Here is a 23,687-nt window from a genome sequence, read left to right as displayed (position 1 = left end):
TGCTTTTATCTTGGGTTTTTCTAGAGACTTCTGGACTAACTCTAGACTGGTCCCGTAGACTAAATGCCCTATTGTGGCTGGAGTGCATTAGGTGTGCTCTGGGAGTCTATACTCCAATTTAGTTTCATCCAAAGGAATCTAGCCCATATCCTCCAAAACTTCCCCACAATGAGAAGCAAAGCACAGTCAGTAGGCACAATCAGGAGTTCTGTTTCAAAAGCGCACTCCTAATTTGCACTAAAATGTTAACATAGGCACGCACTGTGAAGGAGAGGAAAGATGACTTAAGCCGATGAACTATGCCTTCTACATTTTTCTCAAAGTAAAAGAATTATCCTTAGAAAAAGCACCCAGTTCTCACTTCTCCCATGGTGTGGACAGATTAATGCACCTACAGCTGGGAAAGCTTCAAGACATAATTGCTGAAATGCTTCCAAGGAAGCGCATATGAATTCAGACATTACTTATAGTCCTTTATGACTCAGACCCTGGTATGATGCTTAGTCATGAGTCCTGTGCTTAGGGAGTGATGACAGAAAACGTTTTAGTATCCAGAAGCATCCAAATACCAAATGTATCTTATTTTTACCATCTGAAACAATAGTTTCATTCAACAATGGTGAGAAAAATGAACTCAGTTTTGTTTTAAATCAATATTGAAGGCAATTCAGTACAATAGTACAAATCACAAAAGTGGAAAAAGTGTGAAAATGACCCAAAGTGATGATTATAAGTAAAGAGATGTTATAAAAAAGTTATATCAAGCTAAGGAAAATGTTCTTTAACTTTCTTGTGCTGCCTTAAGCCATGCAGTATTGTCCTTATGGGTAGGCTCATGATCAAGACCATGAAAACAGCAAAGGTCATAACTTCCAGACGCGGTGAAATCTGGTGATTTATAGTGGAAGTACTAACCACTCCAGAAAACTGCCCCAGGAGTTGGGTATTCTGCTGCGTATCGTGCAATACCCCAGTGTGACATCCTATCTTCCAGCAGAGGAAGTACATCACATGGGGACCTCAGTGGACATGTCTGCACTGTGCTTAGCTCCTTGACAAAATCCCAGGTAGTGGTCACCTGGCTACCTTACTCTCCAGCTTTCCTTTGGAGAAAATCAGCTAGCTCCCTTCAAATCAAAACATGAGGGCAGCGCTGGATAGTTGCTTCACTAGCAACAGTTGCTTCACTAGCAACTGTTCCCAAAACACAGCACGGGCTAGCCTCCAGCCTGTTTGGGTCCTGCTTAGTGTAGTCCTCCAACACTATTGCAAATAACCACCCATTCCTCTCTGTCATACCCCAGAGCCTGCAGCATATACCTTAAGATTCAGATAATGAAATCACCACTCTAGCAGACTGAAGTACAACCCATGCATTACACTTTGATCGGGAAAACACATAAAAAATAGCAACTTGTAGGGCCACCACGTGAAGCTCAGAAAAGTCAAACACTATGGACGTGACCAGTCTGTTTCAGAGCACAGAAGCCCTGAAAAACATGGATGTGACCATCCTGCACCAGATGGTCTATGGGCCAGGCATCACGGTCTACAGCAGACACATTTAACAGCATAAATGTACTAAGACCATCTTAGTTTATTTATGGGACACTCCTGGATACCTGAGAAGTTATCTGAGGAGAGCAAGATGGATTAAGCCCCTTCTTGGATCTGTAATCTCAGTGGAGGAAAGTGAAAGGTATTTGATGGTTATGTCACCAGGCGCAGCAGTGCGAAGGAGAGACAGCGGAGTCACTCACTTCCAGAAAAGTTAGCACAGCTTCCTAGAGAAGCAATAGATGATTGTCAATGGACCGCTTATGTAGCCCCTTGAACCTGAGCTACTATAGAGAGGAACTCCTGTAGAGGTCTCCTATAGAGAAGTCTCCTATGGAGAGGAACATCAGCCATACGGTGATGTGCCAAAGTCTAGCAAGCTAAGCTACACAGCCCGGCAGTGATTCTGGTGCCAGGCAGCTATAAATTGTCATCTCTGGCACCAGGGTACCAGCCTGGAAGCCTGTGAATACAGGGTGAGGAATCCCGCTTTCTCACAGCAGGCGGGAAGTGTGCATCCATCATGTTCGCTGGCACCTTTTGGGTGACAATGTGTTAGGTGTTTCAACTCCGACAGAACAAATGGTTTAATAAAGAGATTTATTCAAATATTTATGTCTGAGTCCCACTGAGGACTAACTGAGATTAAAACTATTATAATTAACAATAAAAGTTTAATCCTGAAATGAGCAGGACTTTTGCCCGAGTAAGGATGGACTCCAAGCTACACTACCATGCACTTTTACAGATGAAAACAGGAGCTGCTGTGAAAATAAGAGCGTTCTTTGGCAAGAAATGAAATTAAACCACATTGAAAATATTTAAAGCAATGCATATTACCATAATAACAAACCTTAATTACTCTATCACATTACCAGGAGGGATTTCGTTAACTCCCTCTGAAACAAATCATATCAGTCATCCAATAAAAGTTTTAATGATCAATCTAAAATGAAACTGAACCAAGCCATAACTTCTCCAGATTCCTCATAACTACTCACAGAATATGATCTGCTAGTTACCCCTGAACTGTAAACTTAACATATAGGTTGCTATTTTGAAAGCGTCTGAAATTCAGTAGACATCTATTCCAGTGCAGTTTTAAAAACCCCTTTGCAGCTTCTCGCTGAAGAAGCAAAAATTCAGTTGCCAAGAAGAAAAGTCAAGTGAGGGCCAAATGCAAAGAGAACAAGAAAAACTTTTTTTTGCAAAAACTTTAAAAACCAACATTGTTGTTCACTACAAAATTAAGGCTTTACCTAGCCAGTACTTACATTTGTTTAACTTCACGAGTGTGAACTTGCAATCAGTTAAGCAGATTCCCTGTGGCAAACTGTGACTGAGCTCTACTCAGTGGGGCACTGACTTGAGTCTCTCTCCTTTAGTACCAATTTTCATTAATTGTTTAAGACCTTAATAGTTCTGAGACCTCTAATCCTCAGTCAAATTTGGTTGAAATTGGCTAGCAGGTTCAGAAATTACTAGAGGACTGTTAGACAAGCAGCTGGATAGATGGAGGAACAGAAGAGCAGTATAATCAAGTCATTTGTCTTCCCTTATAAAAACAGTTTAAAAGAAAAGGGGCACATTGAAAGTGGTCCATGAATCAAGGAAAAAGTTCCTACTGATGTTCCTATTTGATTATCAAGAGTCTTCCAAAGAAGGTGGTGGAAATGTCATCCCTTGAAACCTTTCAAATGTCACTTGACAAAGCATCTGTGAATATATGATAATAAATTACCCTATAGTGAAAGCATTTTTATAGTGACTAGAATTGGTAGACTATCTACAGAGCTGGTTCCTTGTCATGTCTCTCTTCATGTGAGCAAATACATATGCACACATATATACAGAAGTTTATAAAGGTATGAAAGTTTCTAAATTAAAATCTCCTTCAGTAATCATAAGATATGAAAAAAATGTCACTGTATCAGAATGGAAACCCATAAGGCTTAAAAAGGACACTACAGGTGTTAGACCAAAAATTTGTCCCTGTTGGGCTATTTATTAAACCACCGTTCTGAAGAAGGACAATGAAAATAATTGGTTTTACTTAACGTTTGTATCTGAATGACTCATCCTCAAAGTCAGCCTGAGCGTCTGGTTATATGTCCTTTGTCATTAATCATTCTGAGGAAAAACAATCTTAACTATCTCCTCAAAGCACATATGGATAGCTTTATTGAAAAGGATGGACCCTGGCAGTTAATAAAAATCTCTTTGCCTGTACAGCTATCTGCCCGTGTTCACTGTGTGTACATTTACAAAAAAAGAAAATACTCAGTCTCTCTGTCAGTGTTGAGCCAACCCATTTCCTTATGAAGAACCCAGTTCAAATTAGTTTCTCCTCAGCATCTTTATTGTTAAACACTATCTTTGCAGAAATTCCTCATCTAACATTTGCAGTTGTGTTTCATTTTATTTCACAGACCTAACTACAGCAGTCTTCAACTGCTCTGAGCCCCACAGCGCGCGCAGACATATGGTGATGAGATTTGGTAATGTAAATGCAACATTCATTACAGGGTCACTGGCTGGGAGGTGGTGTTAAGATTCTGGGATCACAAAAGCTAAAAGTATGATCATGTAGTTTATTGCAAAAAGACTCAGAAACATTCACTCGTATGTACACCCACAGAGTCATAATACATACGGGTTATATTAAACAAATATTACCTCTCTTTAAAAAAAAAGGCAAAAACCTCTTGAATGCCATATTCATACATCAGTTCTTATTTTCACTAAGTTTTATTTTTATATTCAGCTTTTTATTAACAGCAAGGGCAAAGAGAGAAAGCAGAGAATAATATGGCACACACAAAAGGAAATCCCAGCTGACTGCTCACTGGGAAGCAAGAGAGAACATTGGCTCTTTTAGGAAATTTTTAGCTGGCTATACAATGCTGTGGGGTTTCTATGTGCTCACCTTAGTAGTAGCTACAGGTAGGACAGGTACTACTGCTTTCCTTAAATTAATGGAGTAGCTGAAAGATCAAGTTTAAAAGTCTGAAATTGCTCTTAAATTCTTACCTAAGTTAGCAGACAAAAAAGTTTATCTTTTGAAATGTGAACGTCCAATTGAGGTCCTACAGAAGTCAACGGGCACTGCACGTTTTCAGCATCTGTAAAAAGAATTGGAAACTTTTCATTATAAGCCAAGTACAGGCCCACAAGGCAAAAGTCTAATCCTGCTCAAGTCAGTGGTACACTCCTGCCTTCAAACCTTTCCATCGATTGCAACATGGTCAAGATTTCACCTGCAGATTTTAGAAGAGGCTTCACAAGTTACTGGAGCCGTATCCTTCTGGGTTGAGCGAGCTCTGGACTCCAAAAGCTGGTTCAATTTCAAAGCTTGACAGAAAGCTGCGTGAAAACACAGAACTATCATTAAGAAGAGGATGGAGGAGCTCTACCTGAGCAACTCCAGCCCCCCGTACCGGCGTACTTCTCCCACGGCTGCCTGCTTGGGCCAGGCGCCAGGGCCAACGTGCTTTTGTACATGACTACAAGTAATTTCCTTCTCTCCTGGCAGCACCTCGTAAGAGCTAGGAACTGATGAGTGGATGACAGAAGGAATCCTGCTCATGAACCGTGCCAGACTTCTGACAACGATGTTTAACTACCCCTGTAAAGAAAAGTTTAGGGGATACAGAGACTTAATTACAGTACATTGCAATGAATCTTCCCATCCATGTTGCCTGTAGGACCATTAAAAAGAATTTTTTTTTCAGTGCAGCCAATGAAAATTCACCAAAGTTTCCAGTTTTGCTAGGTACGTTTGGCAAACTGTTTTATGGGACTTGCAGCCTAAGACCCCAGAGAACTGCTTGGGTTTGCCAACTTTTCTCTTAGGGACAACTCATAGCATCATCACAGATTTTTCTCCTTCTGATCACAGTCCTGCACAGATGTACTGACACCAGGAACTTTCAAAATAATTAAGATCTGCGGCCCCAGCCACAGGGGACACAGGGATGATAGCAGCGTAACTGGAAAAATTAATGCTGCCTCCTTGGAACAATACAATGTAAAATGAAACATAGACTAAAACAAAGAGGAAAACTAGGTAATTTTTCTTGCAAAGTGAATTGGAAGCTGCCATTTCAGCCAGCTACCCTGCACGCTGTCTTTGTCTTTAGTTACTCAGTAATGGTTAAAACAATTTTGACCTGCATTCTCTGCGCTTCAGTGAATTAAATTATTCAACCTATTTACAGAAGTTTTACCATTCTGTGTCACAAACAACTCTCAGCATAAGCTGCTAAGAACTAGTTCCTTCAGTTTGAAGGCAAAATTCTTATTGATGTCCAGAAAGATCTGAAGGACTACTGAATGGAGGCAACTGATCAGTCATTTGACTTTTTGACCTACTGAAACAGTTACCAAAGCTACAGTGAAAGTTGCTTTAACACAAATATGCCTGGAGAGAAATTTTTCTTCTCCTGGCTCAATGGCAACATCAGAAAAAGCATGTCTAAAAATCTGTCTTTTGAAAGAAGTTAGACTTAAGGTGTCAAACTCGGAATGCTGTGGCACATTAAACTGGGCTTCAGAGCTGGCCACTACTTCTCAAGTTCAGGTCCTGATGCCTTGTTGGAATTCAGTCACGTTGTGCTCTTTCACTGCTAAAAACCACCGTGGTGATAGTGCCAACAGCCTTGATAATGGCTAAGGCAATTAGAGCACTTAAAACTCAGAAAGGATGGGCAAGATGAAACCTGATCCAGGATTACTCGCCTATATTTCCGCACATAAGTTGCATCTAAGTTGTACTTGAAGCACGTAAGAGCTTTTTTGCAATTTGTCCTAAATGCAAAATCACATTCCCACAATCACTGAGGAGAGGGCAGGTATTAATGCTGCTGCGGAAAAGGTTAACCTATGCCAGGATATACACTGGCCTGAAAATAAGAAATATGCCATCTCTAAACACGTGTGACAAACAAAGACGAAGAACTTCCAAAATTAGAGAGAAAATGAATCTGCAAGATGCTTCTTTCTACTATTCCACTTTGGGTAGAATCATCCCTTACTTCCAAACCTTAAGTTTTAGGAGTGGCCCAAGCGGTATTTAATTACAGTTGTGTTAGCAAACCTTAAAAGTATACTAAATTATGAAGGGATGGAATAGCTAGTAATGTGCATGCAAATATGAAGTCACCTTGTTAAGACAGCCTATTGGTGTTCTGCAGTTTGCAAACTAAGGTGTATTGTAAACTCGGGAACCCTACTATCTGCAAAACGTTCTGCTTTGGGCTGTTTCATGTGAGCTTCTGGTATCAGGACAGGCAGCCAGTCATCTTATTGTCTTATCTATGAGAAACAGATATTCCCTCTATTTCTGTCAACATTGTGTAAATCACTTTGAACATTTTCACTAAGGGATATCATTAAATTTTGTACCTACATACGGAGTTGAATGTTTCAAAATCTACATCCTGTTATCCTCAGGCAGGGCAGAGCAACACACAGATGAAAAGAAATTTTAACTTCTACAATAGCAATAGCTAGAGCCAGTCAGTTTTTATTTGAGCTCAGAGTATAGAGCTATTGAAGACATTTCAGTATTTGTAGTAACAGCTGTGATTCCTACACATATTTTGCCAATGGGAGGACAAGCATTTTCCTCTGAGTAACTAATCATGCCTCCAAGGGGCTGCGTTAGCAACACAGGCATCCTTGTAAGGGAGTAGAGAACGCCATCTTTGCTACAATCTTGACCTAAGCCCAAAAGAGCAAGGCCCCTGGGGTCGTGATGTCAAGCAGCACTACCCACACCTTTCCCCTCAGTCATGTATTAGATCTTTACTTCACCACTATGGGAAAAGAAGTATGAACAAGTTCATTTCTGCTTTTACATTTCTCATTATTTCAGCAGTTCCTAAAGTCTGATACATAGAAAGGTCTTGTTACAGACTGATTATAGGCTGGTTGCCAGAAAGATCAAGTAAGATATTTTAAGCTTCATCAACCATATGGATGTGCCTTGTCTTTTTAGAGGATGTATTTTTCCCTGAGGATTTCCAGCATTTTAAAGTTCTACTATATTAAGTAGAACTTATACTAATTTCAGATAAATTTAGGATGACTGTGATGACTGTGAGACTCAGCACAGAAGTCCACAAAACTGACAGGAATTGCCCAAAAGTCCTAAATGCTTTGATGTTGAATTTATTTAACTTGCGTGATTATATTTTCAACTGTAGATACATTAGACCGCAATTATTAATAAAATAGAGTTTAAGGTTTGTTGCACACTTGATTAGCTGCAATCAAATATTTCTTGAAAAAGCTGGTTTTGTCTTCGTGTCTTGTGGCTGAACGGTAACGCCAACAGCCCCCTCCCACCTCTCAACACACCCACTCAAGTTTTGCAACCGTTTCCTCAAGTTCTCCTTATCTACTTGTATTTGTTTTCTGTTGGACAAGAGACATACGCTCTACATCTTGCAGCTAGATACATACCTGACGGGCTGGCTAACACGTAAATGTTGATCTACTTGGCTGCCAGGAAATCCAGCTGAAAATCAAGTCTCTCATCATCTGGCAGATGAACAAATAGGTTCAGGGGCGTCTTCAGTCCCTGGATCTACTGCAGAAGACTTTCCCTTCTGGGATCTCTACCCTACTTTTAAACTTGACTGAATTGGCCCGCAGGTTAAACAACTGTTACAAAGGGACTAACAGAGGTACCGCGGCATGATTGCAGAAGCCTTACTTCCTCTGTGAACTGGGTTAAAAACTGACTCGCACCTGATCTCAGAAATTACTACATGTGAAGTAATGGCTGTTGAATGCAAGAATAACTATTCATCTGAGCAGTTAACTAAGTTTTTACCAGATCACGCCCATAGGAGACGAAAGGAGGTGGCTCTAAGTTTTAACGATCCACCTATCTCACAACTTCCACTATTTCAAATCCTCTAAAGCCAGTGAAGCCCACTGCAAAGGGCTCCGCAACGGGATGTCAGTTCAAAGCTCTGGCAAGGAATAACCTTATACGTTTGAAAATCCTCCTTCAAGTCCTTCCTATCCGTACCTGAAGGAAGAATGGGATGAATAGAATAAGATGTTTATCCCTTGTACAGTGTTACTGAAATGTGTAAATTAGGAATTTCTCCTAAAATAGAAAATTGTCCTGCAAATGTTCTAAATTTTAGGCAGAAAAACAGAAAGTTAAAAAACTGTAATAATGCATACCACATAATGATAAGCAGTCCTTAAAACAAAGCCCCCAAAGCCTCTAGAGAAAAATATACAGTAAGTGCCTGATGACATTCACCAAATTTAATTCTTCAAAATGTGTGAGCTTAGGAATGTCAAAAAGTGGAAGCGGAAGATACCAGCGCTACAGAATCTAGAATATTATCTCCCAATAATCTGCAATAGAAACAGCAGTTTGTTGTAAAACCAATGCTGTGCTCTTATTTGTGTGCCAGGTAAGATATGTGCACAGTAACGATGAGTGCCACAAATAAATATTAGGAAAAACCCACAGTTTCTATTATTTCACAGCAACTTCAGAGCACACAAACAGCACAGGATCAGTCCCACTGTCTTCAGCAGTGTCATCATTACCAATATCTTCAAAGGAGATGCTGGCCTACCCAACTTCATTTCAGTCCCTGAAGAGTCTCCCTATGACTTCCAAGAGAGCTGGGTACAGTTTATATGAATTTTATTTCCCTTGTAGACTGATTTGCATTTTATGCCTAAGTTAAATAATACCAAAACCCCTAAGAGACACAAAATTTCCTAGAACCTACATTCTGCCCTGCCTTTATTCCCCAAAAGCAATCCTGAGTAGAGGCATACAAATGTAATGAACTAGTTTTTGGCAAGTTTTGCCCATCAGTTAAATGTTTATTATCTTTTTTACAGTAAAAAAAGTATGCTCAATCAAAACTGAAGCTTGGAAACATTGCTGGGAAGCTAGCTACTAAAAGGTCTACTACAGAAACATCACCAAAAAAAAAAGGAATTCATATCAAGTGGGAGAGAGCAAATGTCCCATTCATTTCCACAATTAATATGGACAGGTCAAAACCAACACTGTAGCATGTGAGTAATAACTGCTGATTTACTGCATATCGTAAGCTTTTCTTGGAGGAACAAAGAGGAGAAAATTTGCAAGCCAGTTATATTTTTATTGAAGTATCAGCAAGACACAGGGATAACTCACTAGGGCCTCAGGAGTGTAGTCTAGCCCGAAGAGCAATACGTGACGCAGCACATGCACTTGAGGAATGGCCGTACATGTGCACAGCCTCCCCCACCCCGCCTACTCCTGCATTTGGCATCAAGACAAAACAGAGGGTGTTGGCAAAGGCAGAAGTTCAAGAGGAAACCACAGCCTCTCTAAAGAGCAGAGATAGCAGCCTCTGGAAACAAGTGCATAGGCACAGGCCATCCACAGCAGTAAATATATGGTATAGAGCACACATGCATCCAGCAGATGCAAACCTCCTCCCACGCATGAATGTGAAAACCTTCCAAATCCTTCCCCCACTTGTTCTGTTTTGTTCAGGGAGCTCATCCTTCTCTTAGCAGACAAAACTTCAACCTAAAGCTCTACTTACATATGATCACAAAGAAGTTTACTGTTAAAAGTAGTACCTGAATGCATAAACCTCCCCTCGTTTAATTACAGGAAGAAAACTGTGAGCATCATTTTGCTCTCTCTTATGTAACTGCACATGCATAAAGTATCTTTAACCTACACGATGACAGCTATGACAATTACATTTTATTTAAAGTGTATGCCATTGCTTTTAGATTCAGATGAGCTCACAGTATTTGAAACGTAATGTAAATACATTATTGCTGCAGTCGTGCTGGGCTTCCTGACCAAATTTCCTTAAAATGTGATGCATATACTGAGAAGACTTCCCCCCTCCTCCAGGGATATATTAAATATCTTGGGAACACACTGCCCCAAGCAATGGTTCTTTTCGATATCCATATACAAGAATATATCCCAGAGTTTTCACTATCCTCTGGATTTGTTCCCAGAATAATTTCAGGAAATTTCTAGGCCTTTCTGTGTAAGTAAGCTTTTCTAAAATACTCTTTGGGAATAGACTCTAGAAGCAGATGGATCACAAACATTGGAGCCCAGCAGGAAACATTATTAGCAAAGTCAGCATTTACACACTTGTACATCTTTAGGACTTTTCTTTTTTTTGAAAAGTGATGAGTTATTGGTGAAAAGTTAACATCATCCATTTGAGTCTTCTGAACAGTCTCTTAGTTGTATCTGTGGCATCCAACTATATTTGTCTGATATCTTCATCCTGCTTACCTTAATGATGTTTCTTGAATTTGTGCTAGTGAGACAATGCTCTGCCTCATTTGATTAAATAAAGAATTAAATTTCACATCACTTTCTTGTCAATGTGAGAACACCAAACCAATTCTTGAACAAAAATGTGTCTCTTGTCCTTTTTTGAAGGAACAGCCCTTAGAGATGTAGTGAGGGGGCTATCCCAGAAAATAGTGGCAAAAGAGAGAGAAGTCAGTGATGAATCTCAAGGCCTATTAATTCCAGTTCCCTTAGGAACTGTACCAACTGTGTTTTGCTTGATGTTACAAAAGATAGATGGGTGTGAATTATACTCTATTGGAGGTGAATATGGAAGCATATTAAAAAGCAGTACCATTTCAATTGGATTTCCCAGTTCCTGCCCTTTGAATCAGGTTTTCTTCTATCCCACATATGTTGTTTATCAAAACTTTTCAACACGGGAAAGGATGAAATATATTCACAGGAAAATAGACTGGCCAATATTTGAGGAATAGGTCTTTGATTCTTAAATATTTCTAAAAGGCTGTAACAAGAAGTGATTTTTTAAAGTATTTCATATTAACATAAAGTACTTATCTACTGCATTGGATTAAACTTATTCTGTACCTACAGTAATTTCATATTTACATCTGACATAACTATGGATCAAAATTTACATGGAAACATTTGCTTGAACATAGCTGCACTTGCAAGCATTCTCTCCCATTAATATTTAAACTTTTATCTCAAAGTATTCCAAGACAAACCATTGATATACAGCTAAACAACTTGGCAGTCAGGAAAAGCAATATTTCAACAATTCTTCAACTTATTGTTGTCTCAGCACAAAAAAGCCCATACTCACTTTATGAAAAATATTACAACATCTCTAGGGTGTATAAAACAAATTGCTTTTAACGCAGCAGTTTTGGCTCATATTAAAAGCATGTGGAGATTAATTTCTCTCTGTTTGAAGGTAAAATGAGTTAACTCTGCCAACACTTAGAGGAAAAGTTCTGATGCCCTTAAGTGCTCCATAAAAACACCCAGACCCCAAAGTTATCTTTTAGTGACAATGTAGATATCACGTGAAACACTACACACCTAATATTTTAAATTTATGTAATGGATTATTTTTGCAAGCTTTCAGGTATAAGCAAGAAATTTCATTTCTAATTTCACTCTAAATAGGTCCTTTTAATAAACTGACATTGTTTTCAGGATACAATCAACCAGTTCGATCTGATATTAGAAGCAAAGTATCAATAAATACATGCATTTTTATACTGTTTTGCAAATGAATATTGAATAGAATACTGCCACCTTTTGGCTATGATCTGGACTTAAAACTGAGAGTTCTCTGTAAAACTTCTAAAAACATTTGACATATAATGATTATTCTAAAGAATTCAATATGTCAACAATAATGTTATGCTTATAATTAACATATTGTTGATGTAAGAATAAAACTTTTCATACTTAACTGCATAGTATTATCCTATTATTTCTCGATAATGAGCAAGCACTTTGACAAGGGCTTTTGTCTTTAGCAGAAAAGAAGCAGGCATAGCTTTGACATCAAGCTAATGGAATTACTACTTTACAATCATGGCAATTCCTCTACTGCTTAGAGTAAAATAATAATACTTTTGTGTAACTCGTACACTCAACTTCATAAATATTGAGTCACTAACTAATTCTCAGAAAATTCTTACTGGAGAATTGTTGAGTCTAATATTAACATATAAGCATTTTAAAACACAGGTGAAAGGCACGTAAGTCTTTCAGCAACCTCAAAAGAAGGGCTCTAATGTCTCTTACCATGAACAAATGATGCCACTAGAAAAGGCAGTGCAGAAGAATACAGGGCCTGGGATTTGGGGTTAATCCCTAGCAAGTGTTCCAAGTCATTGCAGAGAGATTCTCCCAACTGTGAGCTAATGAGGTTTCAATTTAATTCATTTATGCTGAATAAATTAAAAAAGAGGATTTGATCCATCTTTGGGGAAGAGTTTGCTGATTAAAAAGTTTAGGAAAACAAGCACTCCCTTTTTTGTTTCAGTATTTGTTTTATGAATTGGGGTGACTGGCTATCAAGCTACATAGAAGGACTATCACTTATCTAAGGGCTACTTTAAATCACACCCTACAAGCCTACAAGTTTACTGTGAATTCAGCTTTTGCATTGTCAGAAAATAACGAGTAACTTGATGAAAAATACAAAGAAAACCCTAAATTCCCCTAATTTAAAAGAAGAAAGGTTCTTACCCAACTCCCTGTAAAACGCTAATGCTGTAGTTAAGTGGAATATGATTTTCAATTGTAAGCATTTTCATACAATCATGCTTTAAAGAACATGTTAAAAAGCAACAACCACAACTCATTTTGCTACTGTAGAGGCATGGTTCTTGTATCAGCCTTTTTCCTAGTATTGCAAATACTTCACATGGAAACTTTATTAAACCATATCAGAGTTAAGTAAGGGGAATTCATTAGACTGGAAGCTTAATTTCCAACTACAAGTATAACCATCTGAAATATACACTGACAACGACATTTTGGAATTGCAAGGCATCATTTACATTTAGAGAAGAACAAATAGCAGGATACCCAATTCATACACTTTTAGCCACCAATACAATAGTTTCCCCCCTTAAACCACTCCTATTTAAAATATCTGCATTTTTCTGAGTATTGGCTATTGGCACAGGGAGTTTTTACACACAGACCATCCTAATTTTCTGCCTAAAACTGTGTAGGCTCAGCTTGAAACTGTTTATACAGAAAAACAGTTCTTCATAATTAAGCAAGTGTATAAACAATTTCACTTTAGACAGTTTTTTCCCTATCTGTCCTATTCAAAACTATTTTTACCATAATAATCTGAAAAGGACAACTAGTACTATTTACAAACTACTTGTATTTTGGAAACAAAATTTTAAGCAGCATTTAACTTTGACAAATAGCCTTCACTAACCTTTACAAATTTGCCTGTAGGGATAAAATGACAAATGACTCTCACAGTGGGGCTTATTAGATTCCTAACATGGCCCTTCAGGAAACACTATTTCAGATTATATCAGCAATTCCATTTTTCAGGGCCTAATAACTCAGCTTGAAAAAAATAACCAACCAAAAAAACCAAACCAAAAACCACACACACACACACCTTCCCTGTGGAATAAAACTTAACACATAACATCATGAACTAAAGTTGCTTCAACAACTTAAAATGTGTCACAGTTTCGTAAGTCTCCGTGCCTGTATGTAGCTCATGATGCCTCTATTTCTGAAACACAACACTGTAAAAGATTAGCATAGGCAACTGAAATGTTTTCAGCGTTTTGGGAGGGGAAAGGGAAATTGGACCTCTTATATTTTGTTAAATATCTTAGCATGATTTACCATAGTGGGGAAAATGCTGTGCTGCTGCAGGCAGTAATATTATGTGCAACGCTAATGCTCTGGTCTAAATTCTGTATCTGTTTCTGATCCTCTAAAATCCACTAAAATCAACTGATCCTTCCCACTGCCTTCAACAGGTTTGGATCAAACTCCCTAAGATTGTATCATGCCACAGGAGACTAGTCTACAAGGATATGATACCAGACATTTAGAAATACCAGTCTTCTTAGGCAAGGAGGGGATAATTATTGAGATCTAAGACATCATATTCTGTTGACTGAAAACGCTAATATAAATTGTGCAGATCAATATTGTAGTATGCGTACAACAGTGAGAAAGGAAAGTCAGCTTTCTCTTCGCTTCCTTGCTGAAGCTGCACTTAGAATGGGGATTGTGAGCCAGTTCGTACTGGGAGAGGCAACCACAGCACCTTAGTCAGTAGGTAATCTCCCTTTATTGTCAAAGAAGAGAGAAGCCCACAACCACAGGGTGAATTTGATAATTTGACAGGAGTGCCTATACCATTCGTCCTTCCACTGCTTGTTCCTAAAGCAGCCAGCTGGGTCTTCATTTATTACAGTATCTGCTATAAAGCCTGAGTTAAGTGGTGGGCTCAGCAGAGGGATGTTAATAACAAGTTAGTATCTCCACTTCAGATATTCCTTTAGTAATAACAATTTCTCCTCACTGCAGGCTGCATCTTCCCTTTTTTTAATCCACTTGTTTAACTTTCTCGTGATAAAATCTTTCAAGATGCTCTTAAAACTAAATTTGCTGAGAGTTCAAACTGTACAATCGATTAACAGCAAGAACAGAAGAGTTGGAAAATGTGGGAATACCTGGCTCTCAAAAACCTTAGCACAGAGCTGGTAACAAATTTACAAAGGGTGTCTCAAAAACAACAACAACAAAAAATCAAACCCAAAACAAACTTTGCCTGCTCACTGCTGCCTATATCCTACACCCTTCAGGAGTGCAGGAGAGTACCTCCTACCCACATGTGCATTGAGTTCATCTCACATTTTGTAAGGCAGCAATCTCTCTACAGTTGCATCTTCCGGCCTCTTCGGACGCGTCTAGACTGCTCTGCAAGCTCTGTGGTGTCTCTCGGTCCCGCCTTCCCAAATATCCAGACCCTGCCTGTACACCTGGATTTCCTATCCAAGGAAAGAAGTGCACTTGGACCTCCTTCTGATATGGAAAAAAAGATGACAGCGTGCACAGGGAGTACAGAGCTCTTCATGACCACAGAGAGTTTGTTTCCTTTTCTGTCCATGAGGTACTTACTGTATTTTTTCTGCCTTACCTATCTGTAATACTTCAACTCATTTCCTGTTATGTGACTTGTTCTAGTGAATGTTTTAGTTGCTGGTTCTCTTACACATTTTTATCCCTATTTGGATCTGCTGTACCATCTCCCACATTGTACCCCATAAAAATTGTCCTCAGCTTATTTCTTTGAGCTGCCTTTGCGTAATTTATTATCTCCATACGATCTTCTAGTAATATTCTTACACAACTTTATCTCATGTATCAATCATCCATTCTACATATTGTCCCACAATTATCACAATGAATGTAGGCTACTGCAGCTGTGGAAGAACAATGCCTTCAAAGACAGCTCTCAAACAAAAGAAGAGAAATGAACATCTTCACCACAACCCCCGCCCCCGTGAGAAATTCTGCTTTCCACTGTCTTAGACTCATTACCGACTGGAGGCCCCTCCAACAATTAAGTACTGCAAGAGACCAGACTGAGGTCAGATCTTTTCCTCTTTCCTTGGTTCTGCCACCAATCTATTGTGCTAGTTCTGAGTAAGTCTTTATCATCTCCTTGCTTCAATTTTCCTCCTCAACAAATGTGCCTAAAATGTTATCCCTCCTGGAGAAGTTAATTTGAGATGAGTACAGGGAGCACTGTAAGACTGGAATGTTTTTCTTGTAGTTAGCATGGTGACTCAGTCCACTTCCCATGGACAAAGCCTGAGAGCAGCAATGGTTTCTTTTTGTATTTTCAGGCATCTTTGGTGCATTACTGTTGTAAGAAAAAAAAAAAAAGTTTAAAAACTAGCAGGCAGCTGATAACTGGGTCTATACCTGTGTGAATGTCTGAAATTGAACTTTTGAACTCTCGGGAAGACTGCTGCTTCCTACCAGCAACCAGTACAGTCCGGCTATAAATTCTGATAAAACCGGGGCTAAAGAATTGCACATCCCAACTCCTCCAATTAACAGAGATGGAACCCCAAGTAGGAGGCTGACCACGCACTGTGTTTCTCCACACAGACTACCTGAGAAAACGAGAGGCTAGGGGCCTCAAAGAAGGGTTCCCTCAAAAGAAGTCATGGCTTTGGAGAGAAGAAAGGGGCCTGGAAAGAAGGTGGTGAAAATCCCAGCTGGAGGAAAGATCTTGGAGATGAGGGGGTATGCATGGAAATGACTGCCAGGGGGTGCTCAGGGACCTTGGTCTGTAACACCTGAGGCCAGTAACTGTGAGCAGCGGCACACCACAGTCCAACACTACTTTGTCCCCAGTGTTCCCAGACCAGCAGCGACCTCCCTGCTGGGAAGGGAAGCCAAGAACTACTGAACATAGTGCTGGGGGGGAGCAAGTGCGCATGACATAATCTAGTATAAAGTAAAAGCTCTAATCTTGTTGGTTCTTTAATAAATCCAAGTACGCAGATCCACTATGCGCTGTTGGTTACTCTGCCTTGCCCATGAACATTACAAGCTAGTATCCTGCAGCCTGTAGCAGAGTCCTGTCCTTTCTGAACAAATGCTCTGTTTGACACTGATGCACAAGGCCATGGATATATTAGACTAATTTGAATACAGCTTTCTTGTAGGATTTGCTGAGGTGACTGTGACCGTTATCACCCTGCAGCTGTATCTATGTTACTTCTGAAGATAGGTACAATAAAGGCATCCAAAGGTGAAATATCCTGCCTGTATTTATACAGCATGCTCATACGATGTCTCCAGATTGCCCTTAAATCCACGCTGTATACCCCAGAGGGCTTCCACAGCAAAGGCATCTAGCATTACCTGCAAGTATTCACCACCACCCTTTCCCAAACTACTCACTTCTGCAAAGCTACTGCAAGCAGGCAGGACTAAGCTTGCCAGCCCCAGTCCTGTCCCATAACAGAACAGGGCAGCAGAATGGGTATGGGGCTGGGATCTCTGACACCCCATCCTCCATGCTACTGGGGCCAGCCCAGACCCCAATTAACAGGACAGGCTGACAGCAGAGTGATTAACGAATGATCCCAAGAAATGACAAATTATTTCTTCAGTAAATGCAGGTAAACATGCAGCTGGCAGGGAACCATCTATTTAAAGAGTGCCCCTGGTTTTAATTGTAAGCTCTTCCTAAGATACCTGAAACCAATGTCCAGACCATTTTCTGACAGCAACATTTATGGTTTGGATAGAGGAACATTCTCAACTTATTGCCACATCTGCCTTGTCAACTTGCCCAGATGACAACCCCAAGCCTCCCTTCTCTTTAAATTTTGCTGCAAGAGAATAATACCCCATCCTTCTGGGAGGTGAAATGAGGTATTTGGCAACCCAGACCAGGGTGCACGGTGGGCTGGTTTATGAAAAAAAAAAAATGTAACTGGGAAAATAATGAGAAGTGGAGCAGAACAGCTCCCTTCTGCTTGGTTCTTACTCTGAACTGTTTTCTGATGTGTTTTAAGTTTTTGGCCAGGCCCACCACCTGATTACAAAGCTAGGGATTTTGAACCTAAAAAAGATGGAACATGTATCAAGCATTATACATCTCTTTTCCCCTGTTTTTCCCCTTAAACTCTTGGGGCAGCTTACTTGAGCATTAATTTGTTGTGGGATTGCTCTGTCTATTTGTGCTCCAGTTAGTAGGGCTTTGTGCAATGTTTATGTTAAGAGCTGGAGACCTCTGGCTCAGAGCTGACTGGTTCCTAATGAACCTAGAGAGCAAGCAGGGCATGCACAGTGTTTACATTTGGGTACTACTTTTGCTCAGGTATTTTAAAATCCTGTATTTAGGAGTCAAATTTAGGGTTGTGAATGTTACACATCTGCAGCCCTTATTAGAGCAATATGGTATTCATAATGCGACATCATTACTGAAAGGAAGATGACCAGTTTCATCAAAGCTGGATTTAAATAATGAAGTAACTAAAGAAAGAAATGAATACAGTACTAAATAAAGAAGTAACAAAACACAATAAAAGAAGAAAACACAACAAAAATTAATTCATCACAAGCTGGTAAACTTCTGGAGGCACTACCTAACATACATGAACATGACAAAAAATGATTTTACCCTCCCTTACTTGAAAAAAGCTCAAAAAAGCCCAATCTTCCCTTTCAAGAAAGGCACACACTTGCTATATAATGCTTGCAGTTTGCAACCCTTACACTAAAGTCCTCGTGAAACAAATATCCTCTCCATTTTCTATGTATTAAAAAGAATTTTAAAATATTTTAACATATTAAAACTTGGAGGTAAACATCTTAAGCTAAAATAGTTTCAAGCCCTGTTTCCTGAACTATGAAGAGAGGAGCAAATTTTTAAAGCCACAGTCAGAAAATATATCTGAGACAAAAAAAAGACCATAAAACAGGAACAGAGGTCATTAAACTTGTGGCTACAACCAGGTTTATATCAAATTCAATGGTTTTCAAATTATGTTAAAAAGCCTGATGATATAAGTATCTACGTCACCTTCAACTCCCATTTTCGTGTACCATCATTCCACAAATGTTTAATTTTTCATAACTGAACCTAAACTGATCCAACAGTCCAGGACCAAGAAAGAAGATAAAATAAGAGCTGTTTACTGTTCATCAGCATGTAGGGTTCTGTCAATATATAAACTTATAAAATAATATTCACTACAAGGTGTTGTACACTGATTTTATTGGATTTTTTTCATAATAACCTATTATGTTTCCCCAAATAATTCCTGGGGTTATAACATTTAAAAATATTTCCCATTGGGAAAATTTCCTTTTCCCCCACCCCTCCCTTTTATTTCCCTTTTCTTTTTTCTTTTTTTTTTTTTAATAAATCAAAGGAGCAATAGTCTTCCTAATGAATTTCAAGTTACTTAACACATGATTTATTGTACCCCTTAACATATAATGCTATTTTGAAAAATAACTTTAGAACAGGCATATTTTGAAAAACCTCATTTGTTTCTCTGATCTCCAGTTCAAGTATACTTGAAGTCCAGTGGTTTTTCTGCAAATCTCTCTCCTGTGAACAACTTGGGATTGGAAAGCAAAGCTGGTTTCTTTCATGCTCATGCATGCATCACAATCTCAATAAAGATTTGAGATTAAATTATGCCCTTCCTCACTGATTCCAATACTCTGGGATAAAAAGCTTTACTTACAATTTCCTTTGCCTTGTTTTGTATATTCAAAGTACACTATGTCATACTTACAGAGCCAAATTCATTTATTCCTAAGCAATCCAGTTAAGCTTACTGAAGTCTTCTGTAATTCCCAGATCTAGTTCTGCCTTCTAACAGGCCTTTCAGATCTCTCTTGAAAGCACAGAATTGGACAAGCTGGTAACACTGAAGATGCATTTGTTATTTTCAAATCAAATTATACTTTCTCCTACCTTTTCTTGTTACACTGATGAACAAAATCAAAATTGTACCACAGGGGTGGAAAGATAAGGACTATTTCTGTGTAAAAGGTTCCCCCTTCCATTCCTTTTATATACTGCATTCTCTAAATAAAGCAAAGCAATAGCCTAAGTACAGGCTCAAAGCCACAAGTCATACGGGTTTCCTTGCAATTATAATTTTAACCCTGTCATGTGCCAGTATATGATGATACATGATATATCCTTTAAGAGGACGTCAGTCAGCAGAGACATCTACATGTATAAGAGATTCAACTCTTAAGCCTGTATTCTGACAGGTATCTGTCGTGGTTTAACCACAGCTGGCAACTAAGCCCCACACAGCTGCTTTCTCACTCCCCCTGCAGTGGGATGGGGGAGGGAGTCAGAAGGGTAAAAGTGAAAAAACTCGTGGGTTGAGATAAAGACAGTTTAATAGGGAAAGCAAAAGCCGCTCACGCAAGCAAAGCAAAGCAAGGAATTCATTCACTACTTCCCATGGGCAGGCAGGTGTTCAGCCATCTCCAGGAAAGCAGGGCTTCATCAGGTGTAATGGTTACTTGGGAAGACAAATGCCATCACTCCAAACATCCCCCCCTTCCTTCTTCTTCCCCCAGCTTTATAAACTGAGCATGATGTCATATGGTGTGGAATATCCCTTTGGTCAGTTGGGGTCAGCTGTCCCGGCTGTGTCCCCTCCCAGCTTCTTGTGCACCCCCAGCCTACTCACTGGTGGGGTGGGGTGAGGAGCAGAAGAGGCCTTGACTCTGTGTAAGCACTGCTCAGCAATAACTAAAACATCCCTGTGTTATCAACACTGTTTCCAGCACAAATCCAAAACATAGCCCCATACTAGCTACTCTGAAGAAAATTAACTGTACCCCAGCCAAAACCAGCACAGTATCCTATATTTGAAATATGAGATATATGAGAAAGGGAATATTTTTCCCCGCAAGTGGAATGTACACATAAAACCCCTTTATTTATGAAATAATTATCTCCTTGCTTCCTCTGCTCTTCATCACCTTTGTGGAGGGAAAAAAAAAGTATTCCATTTATCTGTTCTACAAAATCCTAAGTTTGGTTGAAAGGTTGAGAGAGAATGTGTTAGAACTGACTGACTTCTATTCAAATGTTCACTTGATTCAAATTATCGGTGAGCCTTGCAACAGAATAGAGTTCCCTAAATTGTTTGGGTTTTTTTAATAAGAGAAATATTTCCATAAACACAGAAAATGTCACACTGAGCACAGAGCCTAACACCACTCACTGGTAAAGTACTATCAGGTAAGCACTGCTACCCTCAACTTTTTTAAATGGCCATCCTTTCAAGTGAGGAAAACGTGCTCATACAACAACATAGTCATCTTCTATTTTGATGATTCAGCCGAATTATGAGATACACTCAGTGTAAATTTAATTGCTATCCAGAAATGTTTGACAGCAGTGAATTCTTCTAGATGTCACATTCTTGATTTTAGGAATATTTTTATTTTAACAAGTGTAAAAATATTTATGGAATGCAGGAATTAAAATCTTATTCCAGATGTAAACAAAATGAAAAGACAGAACTATCATTTCTGAGTTACAAATACAAAAGTGAAAAAATAAACAAGTTACATAAGATTTGAATCATATCATCTATCTTCTATGTCAAAGGATGTGGAAGAAGTTAACAAGTTCAATTTCCCTTTGATAATGTGAGACAGAAAAATATTTTACTATGATTTCCTAGTGATTATTTAATTCTAACAATTCAAAGAATGTTGGATTCCACTGCTGTGTTAACAGTAAGATAAATGACAACGAATTATGTAAATGCAATCCTTAGACAAAAGTTCCTCACTATTTCAGAACTATGAAATCAAGAGCCAGCCCAAGCAAGACACATTCCTGTTGATTTTCTTAAGATATTTTTCTAGATAATTCTAGCCAAATGGATTTTATTTCACAAACAAAACCAGCAATCTTAAGATTCTTAAGTACCAATGTACTTAAGTACAGTGGACTGAATTTCCAGAAGGGAAGCGCTCCACTAGGTTAAAGCACTTCGGCTTCAAGTCTGGTCTACGTCAAAAATGAAATTTGGCTTAGAGGTTACTATGCCTCACATAATTCCTCCATCAGGTGTTTGTGCAGGAGTTCAAAATAACCCCAAATTTCCAGTTACTCAGGTTAAGATTAGCTAAGACTGTTTTGCCATGAAAGCTTAAATGTATTTTAGAACAATTTTCACCAAGAGGGTGAAAGAGGGATATAGCTATTTCACTAAATGATACAGCTAAAGCAGTTAGACACATTTTTCTTTTCTCAGAACAGTAGTCACCAGCGCAGAGTATATTCCACTTCGGGAATTCACAACAAACGGTTGTCCTGACAGTTTCTCTTGGCACAGTATTGTTGTAACGGTCTTTCTGCTAAAAGGCTCTCCCCAGCTAGTTCTTTACACCTTTTCACTCATTACTGTACTTGTTTCTTGCAGATAGTGTCTTATCAAATAGAACTGAGCACTGCACAGTGCCTTGGATGCTTTAGCCTTTTTTACTGCTGAGGGCCTTCCACTGGCAACTTCACAGCCTGTTTTCCACTGGCAGCTCTGTAACCTAAGTGCCATAAAGAGGAACAACCAACAGCGAGTTTGAAAAGGCCCTGGTGAAACCCACATAGTTATTATGGGAAAAATATTACAGGGAGACAGCTTTCACCATTAGAAATTATGTATGCCATCAGCGATATGTAGGTACCATACAGGTACCATTTAAAGCAAATTATTATCTACAATTACTATGAAAAATATAAGATTGTCTTGCAGACAAAAAGAGATTCTTCTCCACAGCTATGTTCTGAGAAGAGCATTACATATACAAAACTACACACACCACAGATTTATACAGAAGTGTTAATAACTCAGGGTCACCTGAAGAACTGACTTCATTCATCCCTCATAAATACTTTTTTTTTTCCTTACAGGACACCTTCCACCATTGTAATCATTGAGCTGCTCTGAAGAGCCTTTAAAAACCAGCCTGTCACATACTTAATTCTGTAGCCTTTACATCTTTCTGTTAAGGTAGTGAGAACATCACTAGCAGCCTGAAGAATGGCTTAGTAAATGTACTACCTCCTTATTTCTCATTTCCTATTTACATTTAAAACAAACCAGCCAACTCTAAAATTAATCTGTACTACAACTATATTAACTCACTATTCAGCATAAACAGCTACTGTAGCTGCTATAGACATAGTCTGTAGTTACATGATTCACTAAGCAAATGATTTATGTCTCTGCTCAGGGAAGGAAAAGTTTCCTTGTAACAAAGGCTTGAGTCATGCTTTATGCGAAGAGATGAGGCTTGACTCACTAGAATTAACTGTATGTCCTGACAAAAATCAGCAGAAAGCTTACACAGTATAAAAGCAAAAAGTACCTTTTATATCTTTCAATGTTCTGGTGAGTTAACATCATGGTGAACTTGCTATTTATCTTACTCCGGCTACGAGAAATATCCAAGTTACCATCAATATTAGTGATTCCCCTGTTTCTGTTGCTAAACTCAACAATACCTTTCCACACTTGCTTGGATTTCACTGTGTAAGCTATTGTCCACCAGCTCCCCAGCCTCCTTATCGCATGTCATCTGTCATGTCCTCACCACTAAGAGCTCAGAACCATGGCCAACATGGACCAACATTTAACAAATATTTCACTTGGTGCCAAAAACAGTTTAGGCCCCCTTCCAGTTCTTCTTTACCAGCTTAAATCAAGTTCCCACACTGAGCAAAAAGTGGTGGGCTGGACTCCCACCTCACAGC

The 23,687-nt window shown here is 39.0% G+C and overlaps 1 long non-coding RNA gene across 1 annotated transcript in view; it reads right to left on the bottom strand.

The window, feature by feature from the left end:
• The window catches only part of LOC142406824 (uncharacterized), a 292,658-nt gene that overhangs the window by 18,402 nt on the left and 250,569 nt on the right, over positions 1-23,687 (bottom strand). The window lies entirely within an intron of this gene.

The sequence above is a fragment of the Mycteria americana genome, chromosome 2 (assembly GCF_035582795.1).
Source record: "Mycteria americana isolate JAX WOST 10 ecotype Jacksonville Zoo and Gardens chromosome 2, USCA_MyAme_1.0, whole genome shotgun sequence".
Taxonomy (NCBI): domain Eukaryota; kingdom Metazoa; phylum Chordata; class Aves; order Ciconiiformes; family Ciconiidae; genus Mycteria; species Mycteria americana.
Note: the sequence above shows the minus strand (reverse complement) of the source record. Positions and strands in the feature narration are given on the sequence as shown.